General features: G+C 38.5%; 1 long non-coding RNA gene across 1 annotated transcript; it reads right to left on the bottom strand.

Moving 5' to 3' along the window:
• Positions 1 to 528: 528 nt before the first annotated feature.
• On the bottom strand, positions 529 to 3,089 carry LOC122041711. The gene is made up of 4 exons (XR_006129051.1): positions 3,012 to 3,089; positions 2,445 to 2,588; positions 1,519 to 1,639; positions 529 to 759 (listed from the first exon to the last, which is right to left on the bottom strand). It is a non-coding gene; the product is annotated as an uncharacterized LOC122041711 (long non-coding RNA).
• Between the last annotated feature and the right edge of the window lie 4,575 nt (positions 3,090 to 7,664).

Below are 7,664 nucleotides of genomic sequence, written 5' to 3'. Positions count from 1 at the left end.
GATACCTATAGCAACGGTTTTCAACCGCTGCTAAATCTATTGCACCGGTTCAAAACCGTTGCGGATGTTGGCGACGCTAAAGCCAACAGGTGCAGTAAAGCTAACCGGTGGTTCAGGACTAAGAGCCGATTCTGATGGATACCTATAGAAGCGGTTAATGACCGATTCTGATGGATACCTATAGAAGCGGTTAATGACCGATCCTGAAACATACCTATAGAAATGGTGAATGACCGATCCTGATGGATACCTATAGAAGCGGTTAATAACCGATCCTGATACATACCTATAGAAGTGGTTAATGATCGCCTCTATAGAATTTTTCAATCTAAAAAACTGCCCTTTAGAAGCGGTTGTAACCGATTTAGAGGTCTAACTATAGGAACGGTTAAAACCGCTGCTATTATTGAATTACCAATTTTATAGAAAAAATCTTATTTTCAAATACTCAAATTAAATCAATTGACAATATTCATATTTTATTTCACAAACCTAATTTATTTCCACAACACATAAATATAAATTGGATTACCAAATTAACACATACAATTTGTATTTCATTTCAAAATATTCATAACATATAACATTTAACTCCACACTATAACACAAACACAATATTTTCTTCAATCTCCAAAATATATACAACCTTCAATAACAAATTTTCTCCACCAAAAAAACATCAAAAGACATGTGCTCCAAACAACAAAAGGCATGTGCTCCAAACGACAAAAGACATTTGCTCCAACCTTCAATAGCAACCTTCAATAGGACCACCAAATTATAGTCTATCAACATATTTCAATATTTAATGAAAAAAATATTTAACAAAAGCTTGTATCAAATTAAAAAGGTTGAATTAAAAAGGTGCTCCTCCCCACCTACAACACCAGCCCACAACTTCCATAAATGCGATAATCTTGTTTGATAATGCATTAATGGCACATCAGTTTAGTCCCCCCCATTGCAAGTTGATGCTTTATAAAAAACACCTTACATTTTTCTTCATTGTATAGACAGAAAACATTAAACAAAGGTCCTGGCTATCGAAAATGCATCAGAAAATAATGCATTGCACCATATGTTAGCTTGTACATGGAACAATTATTGCACATCTTTAGCAAAGTACTTCCAAATACCACTATGTAGCAATTTGTGATGGTCATACCTTCATGGATTTGAAACAATAACCAAATAGAGCAGTTGCAGCTCTGATGACATTAAAAGATATTTCGTTTATGGCATCTTGTCATTTTCAACTTCAAACAAGTAATAAAGAGAAAAGATTATATAGGTGTACTACACGCTATTAGCCAGATGTATATATGCTCTTTCATACAGTGAACTTGCTTACATGAAAGAAAAAACATGGCAACAAAACAATGGCCGGATTATATGAAGTTCAAAGAAACATAGCAACTTAGAGAGTGTTGAAACTAGATGCAACAGGCAATTGGCTGTATGATTTTTTTAACTTTGAAAGGAAAGAATGGAAAATCACATATCAAAGAAAGCACATACATTTTTGCTTCATCCAAGCTTCGACAAAATCTTGCCTTCTTGCACTTCAGATGCAAAGAGGAAAAGACAAATACAAAATTATGATATTCATGATAGTAGTCCCAACTGTTGGTATTTCAATCTAGCAATCAAATGTGAAGCAATGTATTAGAAGCTACTTAGATCAAGAAAAAAGTTGGCCTCATAATTCATTAACGCAAAAGCATATCTGTATTGTGCTCCAGTTTGAGCAAACGTATCCAAATCCTACCAGTGGCAGATTTAAAATGTTCAAGCACAGGTGACTAAGATAAATATGAAGTAATCACACATATTTATTATAGTCTAGCTTCCTCCATGAAACTACATTATAAGAATAGCATATTCAATCATGTTAGAAATTCCTATTATAAAACAAGAATGAAATACTCAATGTTGTGCCTTCATGGCAACTGGTCCTTTTTTAGTACATTATTTCAACTAAATATTACTAGCACCAAAATGTGGATTTAATAAATAATGTCAAAGATAGATTTGAGAACAGATGGTCATAGGGTGAGAGCAAGAGAAAACACAAAAAGACTATGTTGATGGATCTTGCAGCATCTTGATGGATCTTGCAATATTCAGTCTCAAGATAAATTGAGGATATAGTAAGTTTTTACACAATTTTCATGGTTGTAGCCACTAGCTACAAAGCATGTAACGCAACAAAGTAAAGTATTAAATAATAAATTTACATTACTATCATATTAAATCTTCAAATAGTGTCGAGAACTTTCATCAAATTTAATCCCAACATCTACAATACTAACATTTTAAATAATTATGAAGATAATCATAACGAAAATATTTTCAAAGTTCAATCAATTTACTGCACATAAAAATACCTAATTTGTCATCAGCAAGAAACATATAAGATAACTACACCATAAATTTACACATACCTATAAGTTTTGCCCATACAAGTTCACCTGGTTCAAGACCTTGACAATCATGAAAGTTAAGTGATAAAGGCAGCAATTCATTGTAATTGAGGCCTTTCTTCTCTAAGTTGGGGACACCACATTTCCAACATAAATCCTTCATTTCTACACAAGATAAATGAAACTTTATTTTTTCATTTGAGAGAATCAAATGCTCGACATCATCATCCACATATTTAACCTGCACTAAGTTGAGTTTGTTTGAGTTAAAAGATAAGGCATAATGTGTATTGAGTAACGATTTAGGGATACGTAGGAAAATACATATTAACTGTTAACATATCAACAACTAATCATGAAAAAAAGAAAATCAGAAGAACGAAAGAATATAAGCAAATGAGCTTTCAAACTTCCATAAGCGAACTAGAACATATAACAAGCTCCTTATTTCATTTAACGGAATACCACGAAAGAACTAAACAAGAGAAATGATGTACAGCAAGCAAAAGGTGAAGCTTCCAAACTGATGGTTTTTGAGAGGTGTTAGGAGATTAATGAACGATTGACCAGACAAAATTCAATACATACTCTATGATGCTTGGTGTCTGAATTGTACTCCGTGATGGAACCCTTGTACCAATCATCATCTATAGGCCAGAGAACCTGAAAAGGCTCAGTTAAAAGATGATATCCACAGAAGATCATTTAGTCGGATACTCGCAGTCATGGGAATTACTTGCCTTGCATTCCAACCCAATCAATGCATGCGGATCTACGCCTTCAATTTCCAACCTACAAGAACAGAGGAAGCACCTAACTTAGCTTCCAATTACTCAGCATCTTTCAATTCCATTATACCAAGTTCTGTTCAAACATTCCCTTGCCAGTAGCATGAACTAACTTAGCTTCCAATATCAGTCATCATCTTTCAAATTTACTTAACAAAGCTACATCAACAAACTGACCCAACATTTAAGCTAGCCATGCATACATTGTTAGGATCCTTCGTACGGAGGCTAGAGAGGGGGTGTGAATAGTCGACCCCAAATCGTCGCGTTTCTATAAACCGTGTTAGCGCAGCGGAAAATAAACACAGAAACGAAAGGGAAAGAAGACAAACCTCAAACAAACCGATGTAACGAGGTTCGGAGATAAACTCCTACTCCTCGGCGTGTCCGTAAGGTGGACGAAGCCTATCAATCCGTCGGTGGATGAGTCCCCGGAGAACCGGCTAATAGATGCTCCTTGTGGGTGGAGAAACCTCGCCACAATACTTGTAACAACAAGAAAGGAGTACAAGGAAAGCAAGAAGCAAATACAAACAACAATATGAATGCAACACTCGCTTGCCTTCTCTGTCGATCGGAGGCGATGAAGCAGCAACTTCCCAACCCAACGCAAAAACCAGCTCGAAGCTCACGCGAAGCTTCGAAGCGAGCTCAACAAAACTCAATCAAAGAAGCAGAAGCTTCAATCCAATGGAAGAAGAAGAAGAAGAAGAAGAAGAAGGCTCGCAGCAGCAAACCTGCGAAGAAAGCGAAGAAACACAGAAGAAATCTGGCCGTTGCGTCGCAACGGCTAGTGCTGGATCGGTCTACGGACCGATCAGGCATGGATCGGTCCACCGATCCATTCCCTACCGTTATGTTAGTCTCGATCGGTCCATGGACCGATCAGAACCTCCTGATCGTGGACCGATCAGGAACCTCCGATCGGTCCGTAGACCGATCAGCTTCTCTCCGAACTTCTGCGCCTCTTGATCGTTGCGATCGGTCTCGGGCCGATCGGATAACCCTGATGAAACTCTTGGATGGTTCGATCGGTCCGATGGCCGATCGGGCTATCCAATGTATCACCGATCGATCCCGGCACCGATCCAAACTCCCGACCCTAAACCTCATGCTTCTACACCAACATCCCAACCTTGACATGTTGGTTCATCATTCCTAGCATCCGGTCACTCCCTCGACCGCTAGAATTCTCCACCAAGTGTTCGGTCAATCCTTTGACCCACTTGGGCTTTCCTCTTTGTGTCAAGTCACTCCCCCTGACCTACTTGACCTTCTCAACACCGGATGTCCCGATCACCCTTGATCCATCTGGATTTTCCTGCCCGGCTTCACTCACCGTGACTTTCACCTAGCTTCACTCACTAGGGTTTTCACCGGCTTCACTCACCAGTTTTCAATCTGGCTTCACTCACCAGGACCAAATGGCTTCACTCACCGGGACTTTCAGATGCCTGGCTTCACTCACCGTGACTTCCACTTTCACCTAGCTTCACTCACTAGGATTTTCACCGGCTTCACTCACTAGGATTTCCACCGCCCGGCTTCACTTTTTTCTCCGTGCCAAACTCCCTGTTTGGACTTTCCCCGTGCCAAGTCTCCATACTTGGACTTTCCGCGTGCCAAGCTACTTGCTTGGACTTTTCCCCGTGCCAAGTCTCCGTACTTGGACTTTTCCAGTGCTAAGTCTCCATACTTGGACTTTTCGCGTGCCAAGCTCCCTGCTTGGACTTTTCCCGAATCAGGTCAACCAGGTCAACCTTGACCTAAGGTTGCACCTACAATCTCCCAAACACCTATTCTTGTCAAACATCAAGAATACAACTCTCTTCTCGTCAAACATCGTCAAACATCAAAACACAACTCGAGTCAGGTCAACTTGAGTCAGGTCAACCAGGTCAACTATGACCTAATGTTGCACCAACAATCTCCCCCTTTTTGATGTTTGACAAAATCCAAAATCAAGTTAGGTTAACCCGATAACCTAACTTAGGTTTTCCAATGTTCTTCCTTGAACATTCTTCCAAAACCTACACTCTCCCCCTTGGGACATCTCTCCCCCTTTTTGACACACATCAAAAAGAGGGAATCAAGGTCAAGAATTTCTTCCTAATGGAAGTCTCATACCTTTCATTGAAACCCTTAATTTCCCCCTTGATACTAAACTCAACACTCAACTTAGTGACAATCTCATATCACTGATCCTCAAAAGTCTTAAAACTAAAAACTCCCCCTTGACAATTAGTTAAGACTCCCCTAAAGGTTAACTCCCCTTGACCATTGCACCAACAATGTCTTGGAGAGTTTCAAACCTTTAGAAACCCGAAACTCACTCCCACACTGAAATTTCAGACACCGAAATTCAGAAATTCACGCACTGATCGGTCCACGGACCGATCAGAACCCCCTGGATCGGTCCCCAGACCGATCCAGCTTCCTGATCGCACTGGATCGTCACTGATCGGTCACCAGACTGATCTCCTTCCCGAAATTCAGAAACTCACAACAAATTCCAGAAAATTCAAAAAATTGTGAAATTTTGAGGATACATTCCTCATACCATATACTATCAAGGAAAAATAGTTTTCTATGAAAATAACTTCCATTTTCAAATCTTGATACAAAGTTCAAAAACTTTGAAATAGTTCAAAGTTAAGTCAACTTTGTATCAATTTGCTCAATGATGAATGCTATCACTAAAATGGCTTCATCAAGGTTTTTCAAATCAATTTCAAAATGATTTTAAACCTTTTAATTTAGGACCATAATCTTAGGGCTAAATGTACATGACTTGTACAAAAGCTTTCCCTATGATCCCCAATATCGAATTAAGCTCATCTAGGTACAAGAACTATGCACCTTGATCCTAACTCATGATCCTAATATCTCACACACATCTAAGGTGTATAAAACACATCCAAGTTAATTTTGATGTGAGATATGGGTTTAGGTTATCTTAGGCTAAGTTTTCATGCATTTTCTAAAATAACAACTTGATCTCCATATCAAATTGTGTTGTTTATCCTTAGATCAATTTCATTGATTATAGATGCAAGAGATGATGACATGACATAAAATGATGTCATAAATAGAAGCATATTCCAATTTCATGATGTCATGGCATAAAGTATAAAACTTAAAATAAGCATGACATATAATTAGCCTAAGCATGATCATGACATTTCGAATGATAATAAGTTAAACATGATGTCATGGCATGGCATATGGCAAACAACCATGGTAAGTTAGCACAAATAAAATACCTAGATTACCTATCTAAGTATCCTTAACACCTTAGCTAACTTAAAATCTAAACCTAGATTGCTCAAAGTGCTTCAAGAAAATGCCCAAACCTAAGTTGGCATTCCTATTTTTCTTGATTAATTTATGCCACTTAACATTAAGTATATCCTCAAATATTGGCATATTTCATATTTCCTCAAGAATAGCACCTTTTTAATTAAGGCCTAGATTGTCTTAAATTCCTAAGAGAGTACCAAGACCCCAACTTGGTATTTCTCTAGGTTTTCCTAACTTGTGCCAATAAAGGTTAAAGTCGATTTTTTTTTCAAATATGGCACAATTTACTCTTCAAGGAGTAAATGATAAATCCATTTCATTTTCAAAGATGGGTTATTGGGTTCCTTGAGTGTCAATTTCCTCAAAGTTGGGTTAACTACCCTTCTAATCGGAGTTGACACTCTCTAACCCATTTATGGGGTAGAGAAGATGCTCCTAGGAACCCAATACCTATTAGAGCTCATTGGGTTCACTAAATATTCACTAGTAATAACTTCCCTAGCAACCCTCCTAATGACCCTCTTAGGCTTTAAAGCCTTGGCCATTTGGGACTCATCAAGATCAACTCTAGGGGTGACTCCCCTTGTGACCTTGGTGTTGGTCTTCCTAGCCCTAGGTGTTGTTCCATAATCGAATGGAACATTATGATAGGTGGGCTTGACCATTTGGGACTTAGGTTTGTGACCCAAACCTTTCTTGTCCTTGGGCTTTGAAATTTGACCCTTAGACCCTAGAGTTGACTTCTCTAAATTCTTTAGGGCCTTTTCTAGAGTGTCAAGTCTTGACCTCAAGACTTGATTTTCTTTCTCTAAAACCTCAAGTTTTAATTTATCATTCTTTCTTGAGGTGTTCCTAGGCATATGTCTAGTTGTCTTGGGGTTTCTACCTAGATTTTCCTTAACCTTAGATGAGTTGATCCTAGGGTTGGCTTTCCTAGTGTTATCCTTATCTAGGCTAACATGTTTAGCACCTAAGCACATATATTGGTTCCTTAAGTTAACATGCTTATCATTATTAGCAATTGCAATAAAACTACTAGCATGTGTCTTATTAGAATTGCAATAATGAGCTTTAAATGTTACCTTAGGGTTTGCCTTTGCTCCCCTATTGACGTGCTCGGTCTCTTGTTCTTGTGAGGTTGCCTCCCCCTCGG

Source organism: Zingiber officinale, chromosome 2A, assembly GCF_018446385.1.
Source record: "Zingiber officinale cultivar Zhangliang chromosome 2A, Zo_v1.1, whole genome shotgun sequence".
Taxonomy (NCBI): Eukaryota; Viridiplantae; Streptophyta; class Magnoliopsida; order Zingiberales; family Zingiberaceae; genus Zingiber; species Zingiber officinale.
Note: the sequence above shows the minus strand (reverse complement) of the source record. Positions and strands in the feature narration are given on the sequence as shown.